We start from the raw sequence: 16,750 nt of genomic DNA, 5'->3' as shown, positions 1-16,750 counted from the left end.
TCCTGACATCTAACTACCTCTGATCTCTTTCCCTCCCATTCTGTACCATAACATGAAATTACCATAGATAAAAGGGCTCCAGCTGGTAGTTGTAAAAACTGACTAGACAAGTTTTAGGTGATGGTCATTCTGAATAGCAAACTCCTCCCTAGGTCTTATACACTCTCTTCCCGTCTCCAAAAGATGGGACTGCAGAATTCACTGTCAGGAGCAAATTTTTTGGCTCAAAGCCAGAGTTACAAGCCATGAAATTCCCTTCAAAAAATTCCCTGTGACTTTTAAAAGATGTCATTTTCCAATTGCAAGCATTTCCAGTCCCTTACACAACTCTAAAGGTTTATTGTCTCAGTTTTTGTGATAGATTAGGCCAGTTGTGACACAACGCATGTGAAGGGAATCTTGTCAGGATAAAAATTAAATGTATTTCAGGAGCGCATCCTTATCCCTTGATTTAGGTATGTTTAACTAGATTCATAGATTCCATTACGTTAATATCAGAAGGAACCTTTTTCATCATCCCATCTGACAATATACATAGCAGAGATCTCTAAATTTCTCCACTCTACCTTGCATTTCACTAACATCTATCTTCTACAAAGATTGAAAGTCTTGTACTGAAACCCTCAAGAGACACTGCATTCAGCATTCTCTTTACTAGGTTATTCCAGGAGTTAATTAACCCTTCTGCACTCATATATAGTTTCAATATATCTGGCATGATCTATTGAAAATTTTTGCGTTTTCTCCTGTTACACCACACAGTCCTTTGGTATTCATCTTTCTCCCTCCACACTTATACAGTGTAATCATACCAACTCTCAAAACTCTTCAATGAACTACACAGAATTATCTCTATTTATTTCTTGCTGTGAATTTTTTTTTTAATTCTCTGTATTTCTACTGGTGTCCACTTTGAAATGCAAACACTAGTACTACATAAAGTACTACTAGTACTAGTACTACTAATACAATCTTACCCAGCTACAGGGATAAATGTTCCTATCCCTACTCACTGGTCTCTATTTACACATTCAATATTATATTATTGCTTTGTGTTACAGCTGTATTTTGACAACTGTTGTTGAATTATCTACCCATTATGAATTTGAACACTTTCTGAGCCACTATTTCAGGCTGCAGTAGATGTGGCTTATATTTCTTATGGTTAGATATATAATTTTAGATTTATTTGTTAAATATTTATTCCAATTATTTTAGCCCACAATTTTTTTCATTTAATGTTTTATGCCATGGTTTTTTTTCATTTCCATACTTGCCATTGAGTCAATCCTTAAGTCAGTAGAAGTTATTATCGAGTTGTATACAGAAACATATTTAGGTTGCATTTTGAAAGATACATTTTTTATATCTATCAGGTAATTCTTAATCTGTTCAAATTTTTTGTTTTACTAATACAGTAATAGTGATACCATAAGAAAAGTGTTCTTTCCTCATGTTAATGATGAAATTATAAAAACATAATCAAAAACTTCACAGGAGATTCAGAATTGTATCCAGAAGAGACCTTCAGTGCCTGCAGAAAAGCATGGAATGGATTAAAAAGGTTGCAACGAAAAACTGCTACTTGCTTATGTGGCAAGCAAACACCTGCTTACCCACAGGAGCACAGAGGTGCAAAGATTACTTGACTTTGAAGTTATATTCTCTCCATAAATTCCACTTTTGAAACAAGCTTAATATTGTGCCAGTAAAAACAGCTGGGTATTTCTTGTACCTAAGCCTCTGTGAGATGTAGAAATAAACGTGGATTAACCTCACAGGACCTCAGATGTCCACTGTAAAAATGTTTCATCCAAGCTAGTCACTCACTCTTTCAAGAGCAAAATAGAAAAGTTTAGAAAAGAGTTTTCTAGTTTACTTCAGAAGTCTATACATAGGATGAGATATTCTTCTTTTCTGTTCAATAATGAAGAGTCTGGATGATTCTGCCATACATAGGCATCTACATTTGGTTATGAGGAATCCATCTTTAGCTGCTACATAGCCTAAATCCTTGAAGGCTGTGATGCCGTTCTCATATTCTCAGTGTGTTCTCATAGGGGGATAAAATATTTATTTAAAGAAGAGTCTCATATCTGCTTTTGATATTAGTTCACAGTCTAGAGGATTACACTCACAGAAGCATGTAAACTTATTTTAGTTCCATTCTCAGCCTGACAGAAGTTATATCTCTTCATATCTAAGAATCTTCCCTCAAAATGAAGGGAGCTGAGAATTGCAATTTCTTCCAGACTTAGACTTCTTGGACAGTAGTTTGGATTTTCATAGTGTCATATATTTTCTCTCTGTTCCCCAGCTCCTGACAGTCAAGCTACTGGACATATGGATATATCCTCATGCAATACAGGATGGTAATGATACATGAGATGCCTAGTACATGCAAATCTCCAACTTGAAAGTAATTCAAAAAGGTAATTAGAGTTAAATAAAGGAAAAATTTTGTCAATCAAACAGATAAAAATACACACACAAAGCCAATTCACCATAGTTCCAAACTTAATTGTTCAAGCTGTTAAAACACTTACAAAATATTGGTAAACTAAACTCCATTTTACTTTTTATAGTCTCTGCTTTGCTGTGCACATGCTTGTTAGTTCATTTACATAGAAATGAGTCTCAGAAACATAAAGCTTTTCATTTTCACTGAATACAACTTACAAGCATTATGCATGCTAAATTGGAAAGAGAAAGACTTCTGAAAAAAACAGTTATATAGCTCTGTGATATAGTGAAACAGAATTTTCAATTAAATCTGGAAATTTCTGTGTTTCTAGGAAGAGGATTGTGTGTTTCTGCTATACCTAAACTGACATCTTATTGAAACTATAGTGTTTCCATACTGTGATTTGCAGGGTCTGTAAAGTTACTACATTATTGAAAATATAGAGATATAAGCCTAACTTCTGTTAAAAGAGTGAGTTTTCTGGAAAAGATATGCTCACACATATTGTCCTCAAGAAAATCTCAACACATCTCAACATTCTTCAGGAAAAATTAAGTGATTCCTGTGTGACGAGGAGACAGCCAGTAAAGGATGTCTCATGTCCTTCTCCTGAGGCTGTCCTGACTAATAGAATCCACCAGCAACACAGAACAGAGTACAGTGGTAGAACCAGATACTAGTTTGGCTTGGAAGAGACCTTTAAAGATCACATAGTCCAGTCCTGCTGCAGCAAGCAGGGTCATCTTCAACTGGATCAGGTTGCACAGAGCCCAGTCAAATCTGACCTTGAATGTTTCCTGGGTGGAACATCTACCAACTCTCTGGGCAGCCTATGCTTGTGTCTCACCACCCTCATTGAAAAAGACTTTCTTATATCTAATATCTAATATTTAACCTAAATCTACCCTCTTTTTGTTTAAAATTGTTACCCCTTGCAATAAATCCTGCTAAAAAAATTGTCACAAACTTTCCTACAAGGCCTCCTTTGGGTACTGGAGAGATGTAATAAGATCACCCCAAAGCCTTCTCTTCTCAAGCTGGACACACTCCGTTAGCCTTTCCTCATAGACAAAGTGCTCCATCCCTCCAATCATCTTGTAGCCCTCCTCTGGAGTCACTCCAGCAGCTCCATGTCCTTCCTCTGCTGGCACCCCAGAGCTGATGCAGCCCTGCAGGTGGGGTCTCACAGAGCAAAGGGGCAGAATCCCCTCCCTGGCCCTGCTGCCCACGCTGCTCTGGATGCAGCCCAGGACACGTGTGGCTCTCTGGGCTGGAAGTGCCCATGACTGGCTCATGTCCAGCCTCTCAGCCAGCAGCACCCCCAGGTCCTTCTGGGCAGGGCTGCTCTGGCTCTGTCCATCCCCAGCCTGTGTTGATACCAGGGCTTGCCCTGACCCAGGTGCAGCACCAGCACCTGGCTGTGTTAAACCTCAGGCAATTCCCATGTGCACACTTCTCATGCTTCTCAAGTCCAGGTCTCTCTTGATGTAATCCCATCCTTCAGGTGTATCAACCACACCACTCAGATTGGTGTCCTCAGGTCTGAGTTGGGGACAAAGGCTGTTTTTTGCCATCCTGTTGGAAGTTCCATGGCTTTTCTCTTTTATTCAATGTCTGCTTAGACAGCTTATTGCACAATTTGAGAAGTAGTGTTACAGATACCGACAAGAGACCAATGCAAGAAAAGAAACACATGAGCAGGATTTTCTGGTAACCATCTGGTAATGCAGATAGAAATTCAACATTACTCTTGCACCCTTATGCAAGTAAACCAAAGGAAACACAAACAACAAGTTAAATCAATGGAATTTGGATTTCTTCTAATATTAGCACTGTTATTTTTGAATACTTGCCTCTAAAATATTTCTTTTTGGTGAAGGTGGTAACTCTATGTGATCGATAGATTACAAAAAATAGATTAAGAGACAATAAACCTTAATGGATGAAGAAACTAAATGTTCAATCATGTATATATTTGTTCCTGTATATACTTGTCAGGTCAAGTTTACAATTGAACATGACTTTAAATACCTTTAAAGTATTACATATATAATTTTTATATGTTGCTAGTTAGAATATATTTTAATGATGAAATGAATACATAAATCTTATGTGTGTTTATGTGTGATTGAATATATTTACCTTTGGGGTTAAACAAATTTTTCTTTTTAACAAATTTGTATTTCAAATCAGTTTTAAATAATTTATTGAATTTTTAGGATACACTTCTTTTTTTAAAAATAAAAATGTAGAATTTCAGGATTACACAAGACACAGTATTTTAAACTTGCAAATATATTCAGTAAAATTACAGACACAGAATTATATACTTACCATATATGAAAGTATTGGGATTTTTATCATCCCCTTACACATCTATAAATATTGGTTTTTATCACAATGCAGTTTCAAGCAAGATATTTTTAGAATCTTACTAGGTATAAGTTTTTATGAATAAAGATGAAAGAAGCTACCTAGATGCTAAGAATTTTCCTACATGATGGCTTATACTGAGATAGAATCAGACTTTGTAATTATTATATTATACTATGGTCACAATTCTAATATTATTTCTAAATTCAATTAAATTCAAAATTTATCCAACTCACATTCGATAAAACCTTACCCTAAAAGCTATCAAAGAGAGTACTGTAAAGGATAGCATGATGGCTTTCATAAATGAACAAAATAATGGAGTATACAATACTGTAAATAATTGGTGCTTAATGCTATGCATGGCTATGTCTATCTCCCTTACCAATTTTGACATTTTTATCTAACTTAATATACAATTCTTTGCAGTAGTATTTAATATATAATTATGCTGCTTGATAAATTGAAATTATAGCTTCCAAGATTTTGATGGTTACGTCATTGTAATAAGACATACATTTTAACATGAGCAGGGCCATGTACAGTACATAACTGACTCTGCACTATTTGCATTATCAGCATGGATATCAGTCAGACCTTGCTAGCAAAACATTCTTCCTATGTTAGGTAATACTCAAGGATGATAACTGGATAGAAGAGGGATGAGTTTCTAACTACCTATACCACTTTAGATATCTAGTGGAACAGCTGAATCAAGGTTTTCTATTCCTGTTGTCACCTAAAGAAGAAATTTCAGAGTATTTGATTGGTATTTTCTCTCCTCTAGTATTTTATTATGTAAACAAAACCCTCTGCTCTGTTTCAATTTTTGTCTCCAGACAACAGCAGTTATTAGTCATTCTAGAGCCAGGTATTTATTGGGTGTAAATCAGCATAAGGTTTTATAGAAACACAGTGATCTAAACAACCTGAGATTTTTGCTGTCCTTGGGCTATGTCTCAGAGTTATACTAGAAATAAGAAACAGAAAATAACAGAGAATCAAAAACCACAGTGTGAAAGACTGAAAAGTATTTAGCTGACTCACAAAGATTCAGTCTTTGCAAATTCTGGAGAAATAAACACTGGCTAAAAAGGATTTGTTTTTCTTTAATTTACACAATTTATTTATTATCCTTAAGCCATTCATAAAGAGATGCCTTACAGACCCATGTGGGGACTGAGAAGGAAAGATACCAATGTCATTTTCACAATATTTTTTTAATTAAGATTTTCCATATACAGTAGGCAAAACATTAACACTTTTTCAGCACACAAGACACGAACAGGGTCCTGAACTTGCTGAAACACTTGGAAAGCATTTTAGAAAAGCAGAAAATTTTAATTATTAAAAGGTTACATGGGTGGTTCTGCTCTGTTTGTCCATAACAGTCTCAATATGGCGTAATTGTCTCTGCATTCTAACACCCAGCAGCAGCAGCAAACTGTGCTGCTTCCACACTAAGCCAGGGTGTTTTCCAGCAGTCAGCTAATTGGAAAATTGTAATAAAGTGTAAAGCATGTATTACAGCCCCATATGATTCCAGCTTATGCCAGCACTTCCCTTGCTTCTTCTTGATTTGTTGTATTTCTCCTTCCATAGCCACTTGGATTCATAAAATGATCTCACACATACCAGCATTTTAGTCTGTTTAAACATCCTTTTATGTGAAATTAACACAATATTTCATGGCAATCACCTTTCTTTTTACATGCTTTACTATTTTAGTAGTTTCCAGTGATTACAGAATGCCCAATCATAATTCTAAAGGGTTGAATCACATTGCCTATAATTTATAGGGACTACATTATCATGTGAAAAAAAAATAATCAATACTCCACGCTGTTACTGTTAGTACTACTGCCCTCACAATGGCTGCTTAGTTGCAATTCTTTAGCTTAAAGCTAAGCATCATCATTCCAGCACTCCCTGGTGAAGCAAGTGAGTATCCAAATGAGGAATTCTCTCAGCTAAAGTAGTTATCCTTTCAGGATAAAATACAGTAACTGCTTTATAGCACTCAGCAGGAATCTGTGTAGGCAAAACGCAGAATAATGGAGCCAAATAATGAGGCAGAGACGAAATTCTTCCAGAACTGAATTTAATATCTTCCCCTGACAGAGAGAGATGAGGCTGTACCCTACCACAAATTACACACCTTTTTTATGATATGACTTCACACTGACTCACGGAAGATGCTACTTACCATGTTATCAAATATACTTCCAGCTGCAACTAGTTGTTACTCAGATTTCTAAACTCAAAGTGAAGTATTGGCCCAGCCATGGCCTTCCTAATTTATAAAAGCTGAAGAGACTACAGTATATGGCTGCACTGCAGCAGTAGTTTTTTGACTTTACTACTCAATAACTGAATCAATTGTTTTCCGTATCTTTCCATTTTCTTTGAACTAATCCATCTTGTTTAGATTCAGTAAATACCCTGTTTCATCCACTGCTCCAGAGATCTGTACTTCTAAAATTCAGGTGAAACATTTTGCAACTGCTTATATGTTATCTCCAAGAACAGCTCCTTCAACTTTGTTCACATCTTTATCTAATTGCACTGACCTTGAAAGCCTGGGCAGGTCGATCTGCTTAATCAAGAATTGGCAAATATTATAAACAACAGAGACCCCAAATGTTCTAAATCTATCCCACTGACATCTTATTCACCTTCCTGTACTGAAGAGCACTGGAGCTTGGAAATAGCCCTGGAGAAATTGCACTACTGATAAGAAGATGGTGTTACTACTATTCATTTTGGCATGTTGTAGAGAACAACAATATTGATTTCTGTGCCATGATTATGAAAAAAGGTTGCCTTTTACTGAGAATGTACTTGAAATTTTTGAAAACAGAAGACCTTTCCTTACTCCTGCTGAGAATATTCCACTGCAACTGTAAAGCAAACTTAACATCTTCATGTCATGAACATTTTGATATACTTTGCATTTTCAATTATGAGGAGGTTTCACAATAATTTGCTAAGCAAACACTACCACCAATTTTGAAGAAATTAGCATGACAACTTTTAAGGCACATGGAAAGAGGGCAAGACCAAATTTCATACAAGTGGACATCTAATTCAGTCATCTTCCATGGCCTAACAATCCTGAATTATTCTGGATCTACTAAAGTCTAATTTAGGTTTAGTGCAATAGCATATTTAGTATCACCATACTGAGAAATCTATAGTACAGAGTAATAAAGAAATACAGAGTGCAATGTAACACTTGCTTTTAACATAGAAACATGAGCACCATATAATTCCTGGTTTATGCTTTTCCATGTACAGAGTTTTGTTGGGGGGCACTCTGAAGAGTCAGTTTTCACTTAGTGCTAATTTAATGGAAGCTGAGCATGTTTATGCCAATTTTGAATTAAGTTCTCCATTTCTATTTTAAAGCAATTAGCATGCTTTTGTGCTATTCTATTAGTTGCAAAATCAATCAAAGAAGCTTTCCATTATTTTCCTTTTTCTTATGTCAGAGACATTCTCCACAAAGAAACAAAGACATGTTCAGTCTCTTTTGTTTTGCCTTTATTTCATAGGCTATTCTTTGTTCATAGGGAAACTTGTTTTGGTTTTTTTTTATGGAAAATGGACATAGTTTTGCTCTGAGGAGCAATGAACTCTGCTTTCTTATAGGCATTCAATAATTGCTTCCTACAAAAAGGAATAATACCTCCCATCACTCTTTACAGATAATATTAAAAACAATAGATATGTTTTCTATTAGTTATTTTTATTATCGTAAATTAATACACATAGCTAGAAAATCTCACCACCAATCCAATCTCGCACCTTGGATTCAGCCTTACCACTCTCCATTTTCCTAACAGTACCTAAGCAATAATAGGTCACTTTTTGTCATGTCAAATTCTTACCTATGAATTTAAAGTTTGGAGTTTCCTCTGCTTATGGCCCTGTCTGGTTTAACCTGGTAACTGCTGCTGTCAGAGGAAAACTAATCAGTAGAGTCCATTAACAGTACGAAGGTGGCCCTGCTGTTTTCTTCTTAAACATTATGATTGGCATGTATAGTAACAACCTATCAACTAGGTGACACACTATATTGAAATTTAATCCCCACTCACTTCCCATTGCCTAAAATTATCTGAAGATGTCTCCCAGCTTAGAGGAACTCTGTGTTTTACAGGAATATAACAGTGCCTGTTGTCTGAAAACAAAGACCATGTCAGACTTCTTCTGGACTTCTCCTAATCTTTATACTAGAAAATCCTATGTATTTTGCCTGTTATTTCAAAAACTACAGATCTTGTAGGTGTGCCTTAACAGCACCAAGTCTTATAAGGAACAGTGAAAAGAATCTCTTCTGACCAAGACCATAAGATCAATCTTTTCTGGAATTTTAGGGACCCCCTGTCATCAAGATTAGTCCTATGTGCACAGTTAACAATGGGAAACTCCCTGAATATTGTGGGTACTTTGAAACCCAGTTCTGAAATACCCAATTCTCCTCCCCTACTAGGATCCCAGGAATTTTAGAGTAATTTCTAGATTTTTACCATGTAGACTAAACCTCCAAAAGCTATAAACCATTTAGCATCGTGACCAATGCAATCGCCTGTGTCATTTAGTCCACGGGGTTTGCCAGTCCAAGGGACCGTGTATTCTTGAGCACCATCTAGCGGGATTTTCATGGTTTACAGATGCACAGATTTAAAACTAGTGTCACAGCTCTTTGCTACATTAAAAAGGATTTTAAACGTGAACTCATACTTTGGCTAAACTTTTCATTGCTGTTAGAGAGCCTCGGGCATTCTTTTTCTCCTGAGTGGGCAAGGGAGTAAAGAACTCTGAGCTGTTACGACAGTTTTCTGGTGTGTTTCCAGGATACCTGCTTAACTACGAGACCTTTTGCCTGTTATGTTGTTTTAGGAAAAATTGAAAACTGTTTTCAGGTTTCTCAAAGCATAAAAGGAAAAATACAAATAGATAAGAGATTGTATAATTGGGAAACTTTGTGCCTAGAAGTGGAATCTAAGAGAAAGAAAACTGTTTCCTGAGAAACCACTACTTGAAATGCATAAACTGAGTATACAATAGGAATAAAAATATTCCAAACACATAATAAACCCAGCATTTTAAACTAATCTAAAACTTAATTTATACACATTTCCAGCTACAGTCCCGTTTCCAGATACTTTTCCACAGAAAAATATGTTAATATTTTAACAAAATCTTGTCTACAGAAACAACGTAGAATACAGCCTCTGTTTACTTTATGATTGTTCTTAGAGACATGTTTTTCTTTTCATTGTATTGGAGACACAATTCCTTGCAATGGGACAGCCTGGTTTTAATATCTTAAAATAGCTTAGAATTGAGGGAAGAAAATTATTATGTGGAAAACAGTTGTAACTGACATGACAAGAGAAATTATATTCTTTTCTATAACTTTTTGGGGTTTTTTTTCATAGGCAAATTTTGAGCAGGAATATATTAGTGGTTTATGTTTGGGCAAAGTTTAGCCTTTTCATTAATAAGGTAAATCTTGTCCCACTATTTACTTTTAAGTACTTGTGGCATCCAAGAAGTTTAGAGTATGTTCTAATAGGAAATCATTTTAAATACTCATTTTTTCTGAGAAAAATGCAGAAATAACGCATTTTAAACTCAACTACATAGTACCTTTAATGTTCACTGCAGGATATTCCTAAAATTATCTCTAAGAGAAACAGCATATAAAACCTCCGAAACCTCTTGCTTTCTTGACTTTATTTCGTCTTTCTTTTGGAAGAGAATAATGTGGCTAGGAGTTCATCAGAATTTGCCATCATGACAGATAGCAAACTTAGATGATTAATTATAACAAGATTAAAATTGCAATTTTAGTACTCTTATAGTATATCCAGATACAGTAATTTACTTGTATTAATGAATGGAAGATCTTCCATGACCCTCAAGTATATATTTATTTCTTTGTTTTCCCAAGCAGACAAAGGGAAATAATAATATCTCACTGATATATCATATAAAGCTCCCTTGTAGGGGAAACCACCTGTACAGAAAAGGGACACTGCACTATATTTTGGAGTGAAGGGTAAAAGTTAAAAGAAATATATATTTTCTGCTGTAAAGTTCTTCTTTATTGGAAAATTATTTCCTTAGAAGAACCTAAAAATATGAGGGGAAAATAAGACAAGAGAGATTTCTCTAGTAATCAATAGTAAAATTACAACCAATGTGTCAAATTTCATCATTTCCCCGATTTTTTTCTGGGAAAATAGCATAAGCTTTTTGAAATTTTCCTGTGTCAAGAGTATAGGTGTTTAGAGGGTCAGATGTACTGGCCACAAATGTTGGGATTTTGAGTATTTTTGCACATATCTGCATGATGACTACATGTACACAGAAACATCTTGCCCAATTGATGCACTTTATCACTGATTATCTATTACCAACCACAAAGTTTTTGGTTTTACTTCTTTAGTATTTAGAGGTGTTTTTTGATAAAGCAAATTACATTTCAACTGTCAATGAGATTTTCCTGCCTTTGAACTTGTTGAAAATGGAGAAGACAAAAGTTTTAGTTCAGCACTCTTATCCTTATTAAAAATTGGTTACATTTGACAAATTTTGTCTCTTTTGGGGGTTTATTCCATATTTGAGAATATATGTCTTCTGCTTGTGTTAAATGTTTCAGCTTGCTGGAAAATTCAAAGGGTAACATTATCCAGCACAGCCATTCATTTTGGCATATCCCAGTTTAAAGAGATCAGACACAAAGCCCATAAGGTGCCTGAAAAGATAGCAGCACCTCCAGAGCTCACCATCCTGAGAAGTTAGTCTCAGCTACTGCTCTCACTCTACTGCTTCAGTTTTATCATCACTGGTTTTCTTAAGTTCTCTCTTACTTAACAAAAAGGGTCAGCCTGTGTGGAAGACAGAAAGGTCTATTTTTTGTCATGAAATATCTTATTCATTCTTAGTTCTACTAAGGAGTACTCCTTTAAACAATCAGATAACACATACGGAATTAAACTAAAAAAAATTGTATGTTCAGTCTAGGAATCTTAAAGCTACAGGGTATCACGGAAATCAAAAACATGCATAAGTCTAAGAAATCATTTGTAAAACTTTAGGAAGTTGTCAGAAATTGCTAGATATTGAGCCTGAGAAGATTAAGAGACGGTGCATTTGTTTATAAAATTCTTGCAAAAAATCACATATTTTAAGCAGGAGAAATAATGACTTTTCATTTTCCTTGTATTGATTCAAACAAGAACAGTTAGTAGTGAAAGAAACATTTGATAATTTGTCTGGTATATGATCCATATGGAAGCTTTGTTCTTCCTTATAAATGCTTTTGATATTTCAATACTATGACATCAGAACAGCAGTGATCTGAGTAATTTCTATTGTATAGCAATGGCATCTGTCATTATTCACATCTGCTTTGGGAAGGAGATTATTTCAGTTAGTCATTTTAGACATTTTAATCCACATAATAAATATTAAAAGTAATCATTAAAAAGCTTATTTAGTAGAGATTGATCCTTTATTAATATTCCCACAACTCAATTCATCCCCAATGCTAGATAAATTAATCATTCCTTCCTAGTTTTTATGTATCAGAATAATCTCCTGCAAGATTTCCTGACTATACAGCTTCAGGGTAATTAGCTTTACCCAGAATCCTTTTTACTCTATTTCAACTTCTGCAAAGCAAAAGGACTGAAATTCAACTTATTTCTTTTGGAACAATTGTTACTGAACATTTTTTATGCCACTAATATTACTATTCCTTTGTGCGCCCAAAGGTGACATGGAGCACACTAATTAGCTAACAAAGAGAAATGGTGGCATCTTCAGTAAATACCGGTATGCAGACTTTGATGGAAAAGTCCTGGATTCCTGATTTTTTCCTACAGAATATATTCATTTGTATTAACAGAGTATATTAATCCCATGATATTTGTAATAAGAGAACTTCTTTTTCAAAGCTATGTCATAATAGTGAAATTATTTTTAAATGAAAGATTGTGGGGATTTGGGGTTGGGGTTTTTTTGTTTGTTTTTGGTATTTTGTTAGGGTTTTTATTTGTTTGGTTTTTCGGGTTTTTTTAAGAATGCAGGCTGGTTAAAATTGAACTCTCTCCCTTGTTAAATAGTTGGTTCCAGCAACAATAAGCCAACTACATAGCAGGTTTCAGGTGCTTTAAGTTCCCTGCCACAGAGTCAGAAGCCTTAACTCTGTGTTCTGTATCTTGAACCAGAACTCCCAGCAGTTCCAATAGAGTACCCTGGAAGTTAAAAAGTCTTTGTCTTCATAAAAAAAAAAAAAATAGCAGACTCAGGCAATCAATTCCAGGAAACATAATTTCAGAGCAGAAATACTTGCTTCAATGATAGCTACACAGTGTTTCTTATCCTGCCTTGTAGGATTTTTTGTCACTTAGTTTTGATTTAGAAGGAGTCCAGATTTTGACATCTCAATGTTTTTGAGAAATAGAATTCTCAAGTTCAGGCCAATTCTATTAACAGTTCTAAAATTACTAACCTCAGCATGTTCAGAAAGTGGAAGAGGAGAAGAGAGAAATGTTGCTTCAGGAAAACCCAGGAAAAGCTGACATGCAGTGCAGGAAAAATATAGGCATAGAAAAGATGTTTTGCTTCAGGGTTTATTTTCAGGAAAAAAATCTCAAAAAGGGTCCAAAAAGTTAGAATAGTTTTATATAACATGGACAACCCCTGTATGCAAGAACATTCTCTGATGAATATGTGACATTATAGACTCTGAATACATAATATTTAAGTCCTTCTGACCACTGATTCTCTCCTGAAGATGGAAAGTCTCGTAGCATTGAGGAGTGGTATCTCAAGGACTAGCCATTTTGAGTACTAGTATGACACTAGAAATGTGAAGTTCTGATTCCTGCAACATCAGTATAGATACAGATCTGCATGTTAGCCATATTAATTGATGGGAATATTCCTTTCTTACCATAAATTGTGCCACTGGCTTTAGTAAGACTCATGTCAGTGGCCTAATTCAATGCATTAAAGCTCAGAATCTAAAATACCTATAGATGTGAAAAATTAACCAATAAAACACCTCTGTCTGCTGCTTCTTTTATAAAATCTACATATTCTGAGCTTATTAAATTTAAATGAGCCTAAAGCTTTTCACTGCACTGTTCATTGTTTTTTGTCTGTGTGCCTTTGTGCCACAGCAGGAGTGTTGCATGCCTTTGCAATATTAATATTTCTAAACATCTGGCATCTCCTATATGACTTCACAGATTATCTGTAGAGGAAGCCAAATGGAAAAAAAAAAGTGAAACTGTAGTTTAGAACAAGTTTCCACAAATAAATCTCTACTAGCAGTATTCTCTGAAATGTAACAGTTTCAATAATGTGCCTCTTTCTATTGGAGGTGTTTTAAAAAGGTGAGTTAAATTAATTGAAGAGACAAACTCAAGCCGTGTGAAATGATCCAGCAGAGAATACATAACCCTGTATAATCTTTATGTTCACTCTCACAAGATTACCATGTTTATAAATTTTCAGCCAGACTTGAAGGAGAGATTTACAAATTAAACTCATGGGGACACACATACACACATGCATTCAGCTCTGCCTTTGGGGATCTACGCAGAAAATTGACATAAAACAGCATAAAACTGTAACCATGTCACCTTGTAGTTATAAGAAGTTATAAACCCATAAAACCAAAATGGAGGTGGTTCTTATCACTGACCAAAAAAAAAAAAAAAAAAAAAAAAAAAAAAAAAAAAAAACCAACATGAGAAAGGCCTATTTTGAAGGTGTTTTATATTTTTGTATTTAATATTTAAATTGTATTTAATATTTAAATTACATGTTTATTATAAGATTCAAAATGGACATTTTTATTGTGCTGTGAATATTTGATTCCATCACAGGAAACCTATGAACACTAAAAGTAATTATAAATGCCCCAAGTAAGTGCTTATCTCCATTCTGTATTTTAATTTGTTTAATTCTTTGTTTTTACTGCTTTTTATGAAAACTGTTCTATGGCACATTGATTGAAAACATTATTCAATTCCCAGGGTCCATTTCTTTCAGGATTATTCTATTTAGAAACCGGCTTATGTCACCATATTGGATTATGACTTGTTTAATTTCCTAAGAAAGTATGTAATTTTTTAAATGTTATGGAAATTAAGGGCTTTGGTATTTACATTTATATACTTAGCAGTTTTCATGTTCACTGTAATCAAGGCAAAACTTGTAAGATAGAAGCATACCTTGGCTCTTGCACATACAATAATATTTATTCTTGATACTGTATACTTATGGGTTTGACTTTCAGTAAATTATTTTGTTTTGTTCTGTGTATTTTTATTTTTGCAAGCAGTCTTTGTACTTGACGTAGTCTTTTTCAGGTAAAATAGGTAAACCTCAGCTGCATCTCTGCTGCCTCCATTCATCACCTCTTTATGTAGATGCAGACAGTTGGAAAATTCATCATTCCTTTCACAGGTAATTTCCAAAGCATAAAAGGTCTAGAAGAAGGTTAGTCTTAAATGACAGGACAATGTGAAACAGTACACCAGAAATGAGCACAACCAGATTCATCACAGCTGAGAAGTCCTAGCCTGCCAGAGGATTTTCCCTACAGTCAGCTTTGGGAGTGTTAAAAAACCACCAACTAGTAGAACTTGCTTTTTCAAGGACAGAAGGAAAGCAAGATTACCTAATGAGTCCAGTAGAGCTGCATTTTTCCTCTATCTCACATCTGCACAGAGAAGTGAGGTGTAGGGATGATGCAATGATCAAATCATTTTAATTCCATATTTTTCATTAATATATTGAATTTTAAATTATTTAGCTCAAATAGAGACATTATAAATGTATGACTTTTATCAATCAAGTAGAATTATGGACATATCCCATGCAGTTAAGCACCAGTTTTGTAGTTAAAGCACAGACTCAATAGATCCAATTTCACACAGATGTGGGTGAGAAAAACAGCAATCGTTTCCAAATTACAGCATTTATTTTTCATAGATAAAATTGAATTTGATGAGGTTTTACAAGTAAATTGGTAGCTAATTTAACATCATAGTAATGATAAAATTTGTCTCCTTGAATAAATTCAGTGGGGTTTTTTTTGGGTTGGTATTTTTAATTTTTCAACCAAATAGCAATATTACAGTGGTTTGGGATAGAAGAATATATATAGACATATAAATTTTGATATGCATTTATCCTAAATATATGTATCAAACAAAGGAGAAGATAACCAGGAACTCATTGTTTCTTCAAACACAAAAGATAGGAGATTTAGTCCAAAAGCAGCAGAATTAAAACAGAATGTGATAGTTCCTTATATAAACTGCAACTATCACATGGAGCTTGTTGCTACGGGATATTTTACCTGCTCTAAGCAGTAGAAATCATCACAAAGGATTTAAAAAAACATGCAAGAATTTTCCGTAAAATATCCACCCAATAAACAACTATCAAATAGGTCTATCAAGAACTATGCAAATATTATATCTGGTATAAAATTTCTGCATTGGTAGAAGCTGGAGATGAAGTTTCAGTCTGTACTTCTCCTGCATTCACAGGCTTCATTGTGACTTCTGCTAGAGTTGGAGAACTGGAATAAGATGAACACTTTGGTGTAGCCCAAGTTAACCAGCACAATTTTCTTAAAATAGATTTAATTACTGAAATATTGCTGAAATGGCAAGCATCTTTTGAAGCAGAGATAAGGGAAAGATTTGATTGATGTAATAATTGTCAGTTCCTCTCAATTATTTTCAGCTGTAGAAAATAGAGAAAAAATAATATTTTTGTCTTTTTTGCACCTTTTGAGGAAATGGGGAAGCTGACTACCTTTTAAAAGAGAATGCTCCATTCTACTGGTTTAATTCATAAATCCTTTCAAAT

The sequence above is a fragment of the Passer domesticus genome, chromosome 6 (assembly GCF_036417665.1).
Source record: "Passer domesticus isolate bPasDom1 chromosome 6, bPasDom1.hap1, whole genome shotgun sequence".
Classification (NCBI taxonomy): Eukaryota; Metazoa; Chordata; class Aves; order Passeriformes; family Passeridae; genus Passer; species Passer domesticus.
The sequence above is the reverse complement of the archived record's forward strand: the minus strand, read 5'-3'. Positions refer to the sequence as shown.